Source organism: Phacochoerus africanus, chromosome 15 (genome assembly GCF_016906955.1).
Source record: "Phacochoerus africanus isolate WHEZ1 chromosome 15, ROS_Pafr_v1, whole genome shotgun sequence".
NCBI lineage: Eukaryota > Metazoa > Chordata > Mammalia > Artiodactyla > Suidae > Phacochoerus > Phacochoerus africanus.
The window spans coordinates 21,515,161-21,527,606 of record NC_062558.1 but is presented as its reverse complement, the minus strand read 5'-3'; positions in this window follow the sequence as shown (position 1 = coordinate 21,527,606).

Sequence of the window (12,446 nt, the reverse complement as noted above, 5' to 3'; positions counted from 1 at the left end):
GAAACTAGAGGGAAAAAAAAAAAGGTCCTGTTACTCCCGGTAAGAATGTTTCCATGGAGATTGCTCTATTTCAGTAAGTTATTTCCCTTTTACACTGAACATATTTCGCCCCCCCCCAGCCCCAAATCAATATATTTCTATCTTAAGCCCTTATAAATTAATTAGAGTCATGGTTTGAAAGGGGCTGGGGCGATTTCCTTACCAGCCAAGCACAGGATGGCTGGGGTTGACCAGCTGAAGCAGGAGGCCACGTCCCACTCCTGACATGACCCACCCAGTCTCCAGCTTACCCACTGCCTTTCTTCTCTCAGGTGGGATTCCTTTCAGCGTCTCAGGCCCAAAGCCATGAAGTCAGCTTTCACTCTCTTCCTTCACATCCCGCCTCTGATATGTCAGCAAACCCTGAGATTCTTCTCCACATGCCTCCCCCCAGACCCTATTGTTGTCCACCCTCGCATTACTTTGTTTCAAGTAATCATCTTCTCACACCTGAATTACTGCCATAATCTACACATTTTCTCCCTGCTTTCCCACATTCTGAACTTTAAAAAGAGCCAAATTGATGTCCGTACACTTTAAGTCAGTACAAGCTAGTTCTTGGTTTTGATCACTCTCCTGAGGTCCATATGCAAAGTCTTTACAGAGACCCCCTCCATTCTCTTTCTGCCCTCACCCCCCCCTCAGCCAGCCCCACCAGCAGCCACACGTGCTGCCTCAATGCCTATGCAATGGTCTCCCTCTGCTCTTTCTCTGTCACCCTATATTTCCTTTCACCCTTATTGAGAGATTCCTAATCTACTCACCATTGCCTACCCAAATGCAGCTTTCCCATCTTCCCTTTCTTGCTTATTTCTCCCCACAAAACATCCTATCTGATATTTTCTATCTTACTCACTGCTGTACACCCAGCACTATAGAATGGCACTGAACAGTAGCTGCTCAATTAATATTTAATGAGTGAATGAATATTTACCATCACATTTGATCCCTTGTGCAAAGGCCCTTGCTCCTTTCTGCACATCTTCTTCAGGTCTGGGGGTACTTTCCCTTCTTTTGGCCATGCCCATGGCATGTGGAAGTTCTCAAGCCAGGGATCCAACCCGTGCCACCTCAGCAACCCAGGTGGCTACAGTGACAACACCAGATCCTTAATCTACACAAGGGAACTCTACTTTCCCTTTTTTTTTTTTTATTCTGGGAGGCAGACATCATTCTGCTGCTTGTCTCTTGTCAAGGGAATTTCCTTGAGACAGCCTATTAAAGATTCACTATATGTGGCTCAGATCTGGTGGTGGTGTGGCTATGGCGTAGGCCAGTGGCTACAGTTCTGATTGGACCCCTCGTCTAGGAACCTCCATATGCCATGGATGTGGCCCTAAACAAACAAACAAACAAAAAGATTCGCTATAAACTGTTTCTTTCTTGGGTCTTGTAATAATAGGTCCTGCTGTTTTTTCTGGCCCTGAAAGCGTACGTGGCATATATTTGCTCCCCTAGAGCTTCAGTCAACAAATAGAGTGCAGAACATTTTCTCTAGGACTTTCCACCCTGCTTCATTTTTGATCTTATACCCTCTTGACTTTATCTTGAGAGAAATGTGTTTCTGGTTCAGTTTCTTCCATATTTGGTGAGCAAAGAAGCAAATAACTTTTACTTGATCCTACATGTCCCTTTCCCTTGTGTTTCTAGGCCTTTCTGTAAAAATAGCACCAAAAGGAAAAAACAAAAACAAAAACAAAACAAAACAAAAAAACCAAAAAAACGAGCAAATAAAACCCAATCACTGATTGTGCTTTCAGTTACAAAACTTATTGCAAAAACTTGGTAAACTATATTGGAGGCCTATCTAACAGACTTCTGGGGCATCTTTTGCCCTGAACTCAAGATAAAATCTTAGATGTTGTCACTTGGTCATTAGAGCCTCGTCCAATCAGTGACAGGAAATGGAGTGACAGCACATGTGACAGTGATGCCCCAGGGGAGGGGCTCTGGCAGCAACTTTAATCGGGTGAATGATTAGACGGTGGCCAACTGACTGAAGACGGCAGAGAAGACAGACCAAGAGAGCTGGCTCAGTGCTTAGGACACACTGAGAAACTGAAAGAGGAACAAAAGACATGAGAAAGAAGCCATCATGTTTACAGACGTTTCAGTGAAAAGTGATTCAACTTTTGCCTTGGCACATGCACACTGAGGTCTACGGAAGGGGTGCTCAAGGGGGACCTGCTGTACAGCACAGGGAACTCTACTTGATATTCTGTGATAACCTGTGTGGGAAAAGAATCCGAGACAGAATGTGTGTACATGTATGACTGGGTCACTCTGTTGCACAGCAGAAATGATCACAGCCTTGTAAGTCAACTATACTTCAATAAAAATTAAAAAAATAGCTAGATTTCAGCCAACTCATCTATGACAAAGGAGGCAAGGATATACAATGGAGAAAGGACAGCTTGTTCAATAAGTGGTGCTGGGAAAACTGGACAGCCACATGGAAAAGAATGAAATTAGAACACTCCCTAACACCATACACAAAAATAAACTCAAAATGGATTAAAGACCTAGATATAAGACCAGACACTATCAAACTCTTAGAGGAAAACATAGGCCAAACATGCTCTGACATAAACGACAGCAACATCTTCTCAGATCCACCTCTTAGAGTATTGACAATAAAAACAAAAATAAACAAATGGGATCTAATCAAACTTAAGTTTCTGCACAGCAAAGGAAACCCTAAACAACACGAAAAGACAACCCACAGAATGGGAGAAAATCTTTGCAAATGAATCAATGGACAAGGGATTAATCTCCAAAATTTAGAAACATCTTCTGCAGCTCCATACCAAAAACAAACAAACAAACAAAACAAAACAACAACTCCATCAAAAAATGGGCAGACGATCTAAACAGACATTTATCCATAGAAGACATACCGATGGCCAAAAAACACATGAAAAGATGTTCAAACACATGAACATTGGTTTGCATTATTAAAGAAATGCAAATCAAAACCACTATGAGGTAACACCTTACACCAGCCAGAATGGCCATCATCAAAACGTCCACAAACAAGTGCTGGAGAGGTTGTGGAGAAAAAGGAACCCTATCACACTTTTGGTGGGATTGTAAATTGGTGCAACCACTGTGGAAAACAGTATGGAGATTCCCCAGAAAACTAAACATAGAACTACCATTTGATCCAGCAATCCCACTCCTTGGGCATCTATCCAGAGAAAACCACAACTCGCAAAGACGCATGTACTCTGATGTTCATTGCCGCACTCAATAGCCAAGACATGGAAACAACCTAGATGTCTATCGACAGAGGAGTGGACCAAGAAGATGTGGTACATATACACAATGGAACATTACTCAGCCATTAAAAGGAATGAAAATACCAGCATTTTAAGCAACATGGATGGACCTAAAAATTATGCTGAGTGAAGTCAGCCATACAATGAGACAACATCAAATGCTTTCACTGACATGTGGAATGTGAAAAAAGGACAGAATGAACTTCTTTGCAGAACAGATGCTGTCTCACAGACATTAAAAAATGTCTGGTTTCCAAAGGAGACAGTTTGTGGGGTGGGGGGATGTGCTGGGGTTGTGGGATGGAAATCCTGTGAAATTGGATTGTGATGATCATTATACAACTACAGATGTGATAAATTCATTGAGTAAATAAAAAAATAGCTAGATTAGAATATTCTCCCTGGATTTACAAAGAAGGAGAATAAGGACAATATGAATTAGAGACTATCCCTCTGTCTAAACTGCCAAATGGGGCAGAGTGTACCTTAAAGTGTCTCCCCTTCCATTGTCTTTCTTTGGGACTATTGATTAGATTTGTTTGGTTTAGCAGTCAGGGGCAAAAAAAATTATCCAGTAGATTTATGGAAAGATTCTTTGCAATTGAAAAATTTTCCAATATTTGTGTGTGTGTGTGTGTGTATATATATATATATATATATATATATATATATATATATAATTTCTACTTTCTTCTTTTCCTTTAAGTAATTGCTCTTTGGTTTCCCATCTTAGTCTGTCTTCCCCCAGAAGCAACTACTGAGAGAGGATGTGAGTATGAATCATTAACTGTGAACAGATCTCACCAATGCTAAGGGAGTGGGAAAATGAGAAATAAAAGAAGGGAACCTGCTAACAGTATGTGATTGTCTGCACTAGGTGAAGGTGCTCCTGGCCCCAGTGGGGACTCTGGGACAGACTAGAGATGGTTCCGGGGATTATTTCCAGGGAGGCATGGAGCTGGGCATTAGAGGCTGAGTCCTCAGCCAGCCCTTTTGGAGGCCTTCTTCCAGGGCACTAACTCTGAGGCAAGTCCATGCTGCCTCCCTGGTGCTGAGCTTGCTCCTGCCAGCCGGAAGGGCCCTTGAGCAGAGACCTGCAGGCACGCCAGAAAGCACCCATGTACAGGTGTGCACTGAGGGCAGGAGGGTGGGTCACAAACAGCGATATCCATAACTTCCTTAGAGAACATAAGTCCAGATTGTGTTCTGCAGACTCTCATGGATCCATACTGTTTTGCTAATGTCATTTACTTGATCTGTTTTTAAAAAACTACATCTCCTGACACCATTTAGAGTTTCTGTGAATGATTATTTGTGATTTTTACTTTGAAGAAAAAATTTGTTGGAGGAGCTAGCTAGACCTACATGAGGACTCCAACCAGAAAGAACCACTCAAGAAGGGTGTCTGTAAGGATTTCATAGCTATTTCTGTCAGCCCTGTTGATATCACATTGCACCTTGGGGCTGATGGCAAAGAACCAGCTGAAGGCACCACCCACCTCTCCCAGGAAACCATCTGCAAAGGCTGCGGTTCACCTGTGTGCATGTTACCATATGTCCTCACGTATTATAGTTTCCAGTCCTTGCCACTTACATGACAACCTCTCAATGAACTTGCTAGTTGGTTCTGGAACACTCAAGTGTGTGAAATGGCTTGTAGGAAAATGCTCAGAGTTCTTTTCACCCATTCTATGGTGACACATGGTGACCATATAAACTAATAAAAATGATCGTATGTACTGATATGATGGGAAAAAGGACATATGACAATCTTTCTGAATTTGAAAGAATGTGAAGAACTAAAAAACTCCCCTGTCAAATCAGATTTAAGCAAGAGAAAGAGACTGATGTTCAAGAAAAAGAGTTCTAGTCCAGCCTGTTCATTTTTAAGATTTTGATTATATAAATGGATATTTACAGGTGCATTTATCTGAAAAGAAGAAACTATCTTAAGTTTAATAAAAAGGTTAAGATCACTTCTGTTAGCATTTTTACCCCCTGCATTGGCATTTTAGATCACATTTATGAAGGTATAATTTATGTTTAAATTGTACCTAATTTGAGTATACAATTCTATGAGTTATGACATATTTATACAGCCTCATATCTACCACTCAAACAACATATAGAGCTTTATTACCATCACAGAACAGCCCCTTCTGACCTTTGGTAGTCAATTCAGTCTCTTTGCCAAGAAACCAGAGGTCAGATTTCTATCACTTTGAATTATTTTGCTCTTTCTTGAACTTCATACAAAAGGAATCATCATAATGGGCCTTTTGTGTCTTGCTTATTTTGCTCAGCATAATACCTTTGAGATTCATTCCTTTAACTGTGTCAATAGTGTGTTCCTTTTTATCGCTGAGTAATACTCCTTGGCATAAAAATAAATCAGTTCCTTCCTTCGGACCATTTCTGGTTTTTGACTTTGATAAGTAGAGCTGCTAGGAATATTCATCCATGCATCTTTTGTGAGTATGTTTTCATTTCCTGGGGCTAATTACTTCAGAGTGGAATTGAATTGCTGGATCATAATGTGAACCTCATAAGAAATGGCCAAACTCCTTGTACAACATTTTTATGGTTGCATCATTTTACAGTCCCACTAGCCATAGGCAAGTGTCAGCTAAGCTACTTCCTCACTACCATTTGGTATTATCAGTTACATTAATTTTAGTCATTGTTGTGGATATAAAGTGGGCACTCATTTTGGTTTTATTTTGCATTTCCTCAAGCAAGGGAAACAGAAGCAAAAACAAACAATTGAACGAAACCAAACTAAAAGCTTTTCAATAGAAAAGGAAACTGTCAACAAACTGAAAAGACCACCTGCTGAGTGGGAGAAGATATTTGCAAATGATATGACTGATAAAGGGTTAATATCCATAATATACAAAGAAGTCAGACAATTCAACATCAAAAAAACTCAAAAATGGGCAGAAGATTTGAATACATACTTTTCTTTCTTCTTCTTTTTTTTTTTGTCTTTTTGCTATTTCTTTGGGCCGCTCCCTCGGCATATGGAGGTTCCCAGGCTAGGGGTCGAATCGGAGCTGTAGCCACCGGCCTACGCCAGAGCCACAGCAACGCGGGATCTGAGCCACGTCTGCAACCTACACCACAGCTCACGGCAACCCCGGATCATTAACCCACTGAGCAAGGGCAGGGATCGAACCCACAACCTCATGGTTCCTAGTTGGATTCATTAACCACTGCACCACTATGGGAACTCCTTGAATACATACTTTTCAAAGAAGATAGATAGACAACAGGCCCATGAAAATATTCTCAACATCACTAATCAGGGAAATGCAAATTCAAGCCATAATAGGATATACCACCTTACTCCTGTTAGAATGGCCATCAACAGAAGACAATAAGTGTTGACTAGGCTGTGAAGAAAAGGGAAACTTTATGCACTGTTAGAGGAAATGTAAATTGGTACAACCCTATGGAAAATAGTATGAAGCTTCCACAAAAAGTTAAAAATAGAATAACCATATGATCTAGCAATTCCACTTTTCTGTATTTTTCTGAAGAGAATGAAAACAATAATTAGGAAATATACTTGCACCCTGATGTTCATGGTAGCATTACTTACAATAGCCAAGATACAGAAACAACCTAAGTGTCCATAAACAATTATCAATTAAAGAAAATAAGATATATTGTAATAAACAATGGAATATTACTCAGGCATAAAAAGAATGCTATTTTGCCACTGCAACAACATGAATGGACCTAGAGAGTATTACGTTTAGTGAAATATGTTAGACTGAGAAAGACAAATACTACATGATTTCACTGACATGTGAAATCTAAAAATCAAAATAAATAAGCAAGCATCACAAGACAGAAACAGACTCAAAGATACAGAGAACAAACAGGTGGTTGCCAGGTGGGAGGAAGGTTGCAGGATGAATTAAATAGGTGATAATGATTAAGTGATTGAAACTCCAAGTTGCAAAATAAGTGAGTTACAGGGATAAAATGTACAGCATGGGAAATATAGTCAATAATATTGTAATATCCGTATATGGTGGCAGATGGTAACTAGATTTATTGTGGTGATTATTTTGTAATGTATTGAAATACCAAACATTATGGTGTGCACATGACTCTAACATAGTGGGTAGGGCAATTATACTTTAATACAAAACAAACAAATAGACAAATACATAAGCATATCAGAACAGATTAAACTTGGAGTGGAATAAGAAAAATCCCAGATAGATCAGAATAACTACACATTCTATGAAATTGTTACGGTAGCTGCCTAGCAGCATATCAGCTCTGGCGACAGTCCTGTGGCTGTAGTGTACCATCTCCAGCAGCTCTGCAGCTGCAGTGTATCAGCTCTTTCACCCGGTGAGAAACCAAGCGAGCACTCGGAGAGTTGGAGAACTCAGGTTTGTTATGCCAGCGGACTCGGAGGAGATCACTCTCCGGGGTCTGAGCCCCAAAGAAGGGTTTCACAAGGCTTTTATGGACTACCTCTTCTGGGTCCATGCTTGGCTGGTGGGACCGGAGTGAGGTCAGGCAAGGAAGTAGATGCGGAAACTAGTTTACAGAAGCAGATGTGTGGGGGAGGGGTTGTTGGGGCAGTTGGCTGGACTTTGCTTGGTCATCATGGCTGGGGTCTCTCCTTTCTACCTTTTTATCGGGACATTTTCTCCTACGAAATGATAGTAATATGTAATAATTTAGGCACATGGAGGTTCCCAGGGGTCAAATTGGAGCTATAGCTGCCGGGCCACACCACAGCTACAGCAATGAAGGATCTGAGCCACGTCTGTGACCTGCATCACAGCTCACGGCAACACCAGATTCCCAACTCACTGAGTGAAGCCAGGGATTGAACCCACAACCTCATCGTCCCTAGTCAGATTCATTTCCACTGCACCACCACAGGAACTCCTAGGCATTTTTGACAATCTCTTTCATGAAGTCAAAATTTGTAAATCTTCCTGAAAATAAGTGGGAGATAAGACTAGGTATGGAGCAGGATAAAACAGAATACTATAGACGAAGAATGTGCTTCCTTATTTTTCTTTATGTTCAGAAACTGACAGGTCTAAACCCTGGTAACTGGAGGGAAGGGATAGGGCAAATAATCTTTCAAATGGAGGAGTTCCCGTCGTGGCGCAGTGGTTGACGAATCCGACTAGGAACCATGAGGTTGCGGGTTCGGTCCCCTACCCTTGCTCAGTGGGTTAACGATCCGGCGTTGCCGTGAGCTGTGGTGTAGGTTGCAGACGCGGCTCGGATCCCTCGTTGCTGTGGCTCTGGCGTAGGCTGGTGGCTACAGCTCCGATTCGACCCCTAGCCTGGGAACCTCCATATGCCGCGGGAGCGGCCCAAGAAATAGCAACAACAACAACAAAAAAGACAAAAGACAAAAAAAAAAATCTTTCAAATGGAGTCATTTGTAATAGGAGCAAAAGATGTCACGGAAGAGTCCTGTTGTCCAAGATGAGTTTTTTTAAGAAATAAAACTAAAAACCTTTGTAGCAGTGTCTCGATTGTTATCACTGATGGAGCATCAAAGCAAAACACTGTCCCTGTTTATAACATTTAAATCATTCAAATTCTAAAAGCTTTCATAAAGTGCTTGCAGCCTTTTCTCTGAATTGTGGTTGTGTATTATTGTTCTACAAATGGACAGTCTATGATTAATATTAGTTTCTACATACAGCATCTTCCAAATTCCAAGAATAAAAATCACACTGTTCAATGAATATCATAAGTATAACAATACTAGAAATCCTTTAAATTGACATTTAATTTCTGGAAGTTCTGCCTTGTCACCGCTCGATTTTGCAAGTCCCTTTGTTTCTCTGTTTCATTATAGGTAATTGAGAAGATTAAATGAAACGAAAATTTTCTCTTTAATACTCTGCTATTTGAGTAATAAATTTTCTTTTATTAAAAAACAGTTAAAATCTTGTCAGCGATGCCTTAACATTACACAATGCTTTTTTTTTTCTTCTTGGAATCTTGATAAATTCTATTTTTTCTTGTCACTAATTCTTAAAATAACAGTGGAGAAAATACCATTGCCTGGCATTTTGTGACTTCTTTTTTTTTCTATTTCCAGAAGTAATGTTGCCTGATCCTCCTGTTCTGAAGACAAAATATTCTTTCAGAGGGGGCTTCTGAATTTCCTGTCCAGCACCCCTTTCTCTCTGTGTCTCGAAGTTATAAATCATATTTTGCTCATAGCAAATATCGGAAGAAAATTGTTTCCCCAAATTATTTTTTTTTCACAAGTGAATGCATTACTTTTGCCTTTTCTCTAATGGAAAAAACAAAATCAAGTTACAATCTAATCTGCTCAGAAATGTTCTCTTCTCTACTCCCAGGGGCTCCCTGGGTACAAGGCAGCATCTCCTATTCCTGGGAGCTGGTAGGAGATAAGAGGTACTTGTTCTACAGCTCCTGAAGGAAGAGGTGACACACATATTTACCTGAGGTAGTCTAAGCAATTAAAGACTGAGAGGAGGAAAAAGTCGGATGTCCTGAATCCTACTGCATTGATTTTCCCTGTTAGATTTAACTCATCTTCAGTTTAATTCACTCAGACGGAAGAAAATGCTTAGTATTTTTTCAAGCACTTTAGGTAAAATATACTAAAATACATTGCATAATGTACATTAAAATTACAATTATCATTGGTAAAAGTATCATCCAGAAGAATTTTCCAGATTAATGTTATCTTTGAGAGATATCCAAATAAGTGTTTTATTTACTAAAAGTATACGTCAGAATTTTTCTTGTTATAAAAACTTAATTGTGATGTCCTACTTATCCTATTAGTAATTATTCAGGTTATGTGAATAAAACTGATCTTCAATGAATATAATTTGAAGAGTTTGTATTTACAATTACCAAAAATATCTAAGAAGAAAAAAAAAAAGAGAGAACAATTCTACACCTGCACTGGTTAAATAGCGATTCAGGAAGGACACATTCCTTGGTGATTTTATAAAACTTTAATGTAACACCAAGAAAACTGAAGTAACCAAACATTTCATTATTTTCATGACATCCACAAAGCTCTTCCCAGGTTAAAACTCCTTCGAAGTACCTAAGGAATCTGATGGAGTGTGGAGAAGACTTCAGACAAGGGAGTAAGAAAATTTTGAGGTGAAAACATTTTAAAGAATTAAAAGATCTGACCCATTTCTCAGTTGGCTCTGAGTGCAGTATTAATATTATGTTGATCCTGATTTGTTTTCCCTTTTTACCTACACAAATGGATTTTTAGCATTTCTTTTCCCATTTACCTTACACCAGGTATTTCTGGTTTTAGAAGATATCAGTTCATGTCTGCAACTTAATGTAACATTCAATTTACAAAATTTAAAATAAACATATAAAATAATAGCATTAATTACAATGAAAAATATAACCACCCTTGCTACCTGTCATAGAGGACATAGGTTCAATTAAGGTAAAATATTACCTAAACACAATATTATGTACAACACAATAGACTCTTGCATTAGAAATAATGCTATTTTACAGCAACCGATCATTATAATGGGGAATTACACTAATAATTACAAAGTTCCTATTTAATTTCACCATTATTTTGCTTGGAAGAATTCCAAAGTGAGAAAACATCTTAAGATACTATAAAATAAAAATGTTCAATATCTATAGCTTGGGCTCATGTAGCTTGTCAGTAAATACACTATTTTAAAATTGCTAACATGTAAGGCATTTTCAAACCAATGTTGATTTTTCTTAATCCTTCAAACAGTACTTTTCACTTTAGTTTCTGGGCTACCTATGAGAGCTTGGAAGTTGCCAATAAGTCTCAATAATAAAACCAGAGAACAGACTTGTTGTTGCCAAGGGGGAGGAAAGTGAGTGGGATGGACTGGGAGATTGAGTTAGTAGAGGCAAACTATTGCATTTGCAGTGGATAAGCAATGAGATCCTGCTGTAGAGTAAAGGGGACTATATCTAGTCACTTGTGATGGAACATGATGGAGGATCATGTGAGAAGAAGAATATATATACATATGAGTGACTGGGTCACTTTGCAGTTCTGCATAAATTGACAGAACAATGTAAATCAACTATAATAGAAAAAAATAAAATCTTAAAAAAAATGAAAAATCAACTCTTCCTAGATCCATCAGAGATGTGAGGGCACAGAGAAAACTGCTGCCTCCAAAATGGGAGACCCTGACAGGTACATGCAAAGAATCAGAAATTACTAGAGCAGGAACCAGTACCAGAACCGGGAAGTCTACATGGCAACCACAAATACCCAGGGACTCAGAATGGGCAAATCTGAGAGTCAGAAACTCCAGGGGACCAAGTCACAGGGAGTCTCCCTGCTATTATGACTTTTACCTCCCTTCAAAAAGTTCTCAGAGTGAATACTAGAGGTAAATTCCCTAAATTATTGGGATATTTTTTCAGAAACTAACCAATCTGGGAAAGGGACATAACAAACTTTAGCCCATACTAGCATTCTGTTTGTGCCCCAAGGAGAGGAAAAAACTGGGAAAGACTTGGGAATTTCACAATACAGAGGCACAAGTCACTAAAAGGTTGAGAACTAATCACAGGGCTAAAGAAGCTTGCCCTCCCTGCTACCTCATCACTACCACACTCAAAGCTCATTTACAGCATCTCCTTTTATCTGTATATCACATATGGCTAAAAACAAAACAAAACAAAATCCTCCCCAAAACTACAAGGGAGTTTCTTTTTGCCTTTTTTGCTAAAAGGCAAAAAGAAAAAATATTAGAACCAGAATCAGCTATGGTAGATAGATTGGAATTATCAGATCAGTATTTTAACTCCTATAATTAATATGGTAAGGGCTCTAATGGATAGAGTAGACAGCAAGCAAGAATGATGGGCAATGTAAGCAGATGGATGGAATGCTAAGGAAGAACCACAAAGAAGTACTAGAGATGAAAATACTCCAACAAAAACAAAGAATGAATTGGTGGGCTCATGGCTAAGGAAAGAATTGAGTTTGAGGATATCTCAATAGAAACTTCCAAAACTGCAAGGCAAAGAGAAAAATGGACTGAAAAACAAACAAACAAGCAAACAAACAAAAAAACCCCAGAATATTCAGGAACAGTAAGACAATTAGAAAAG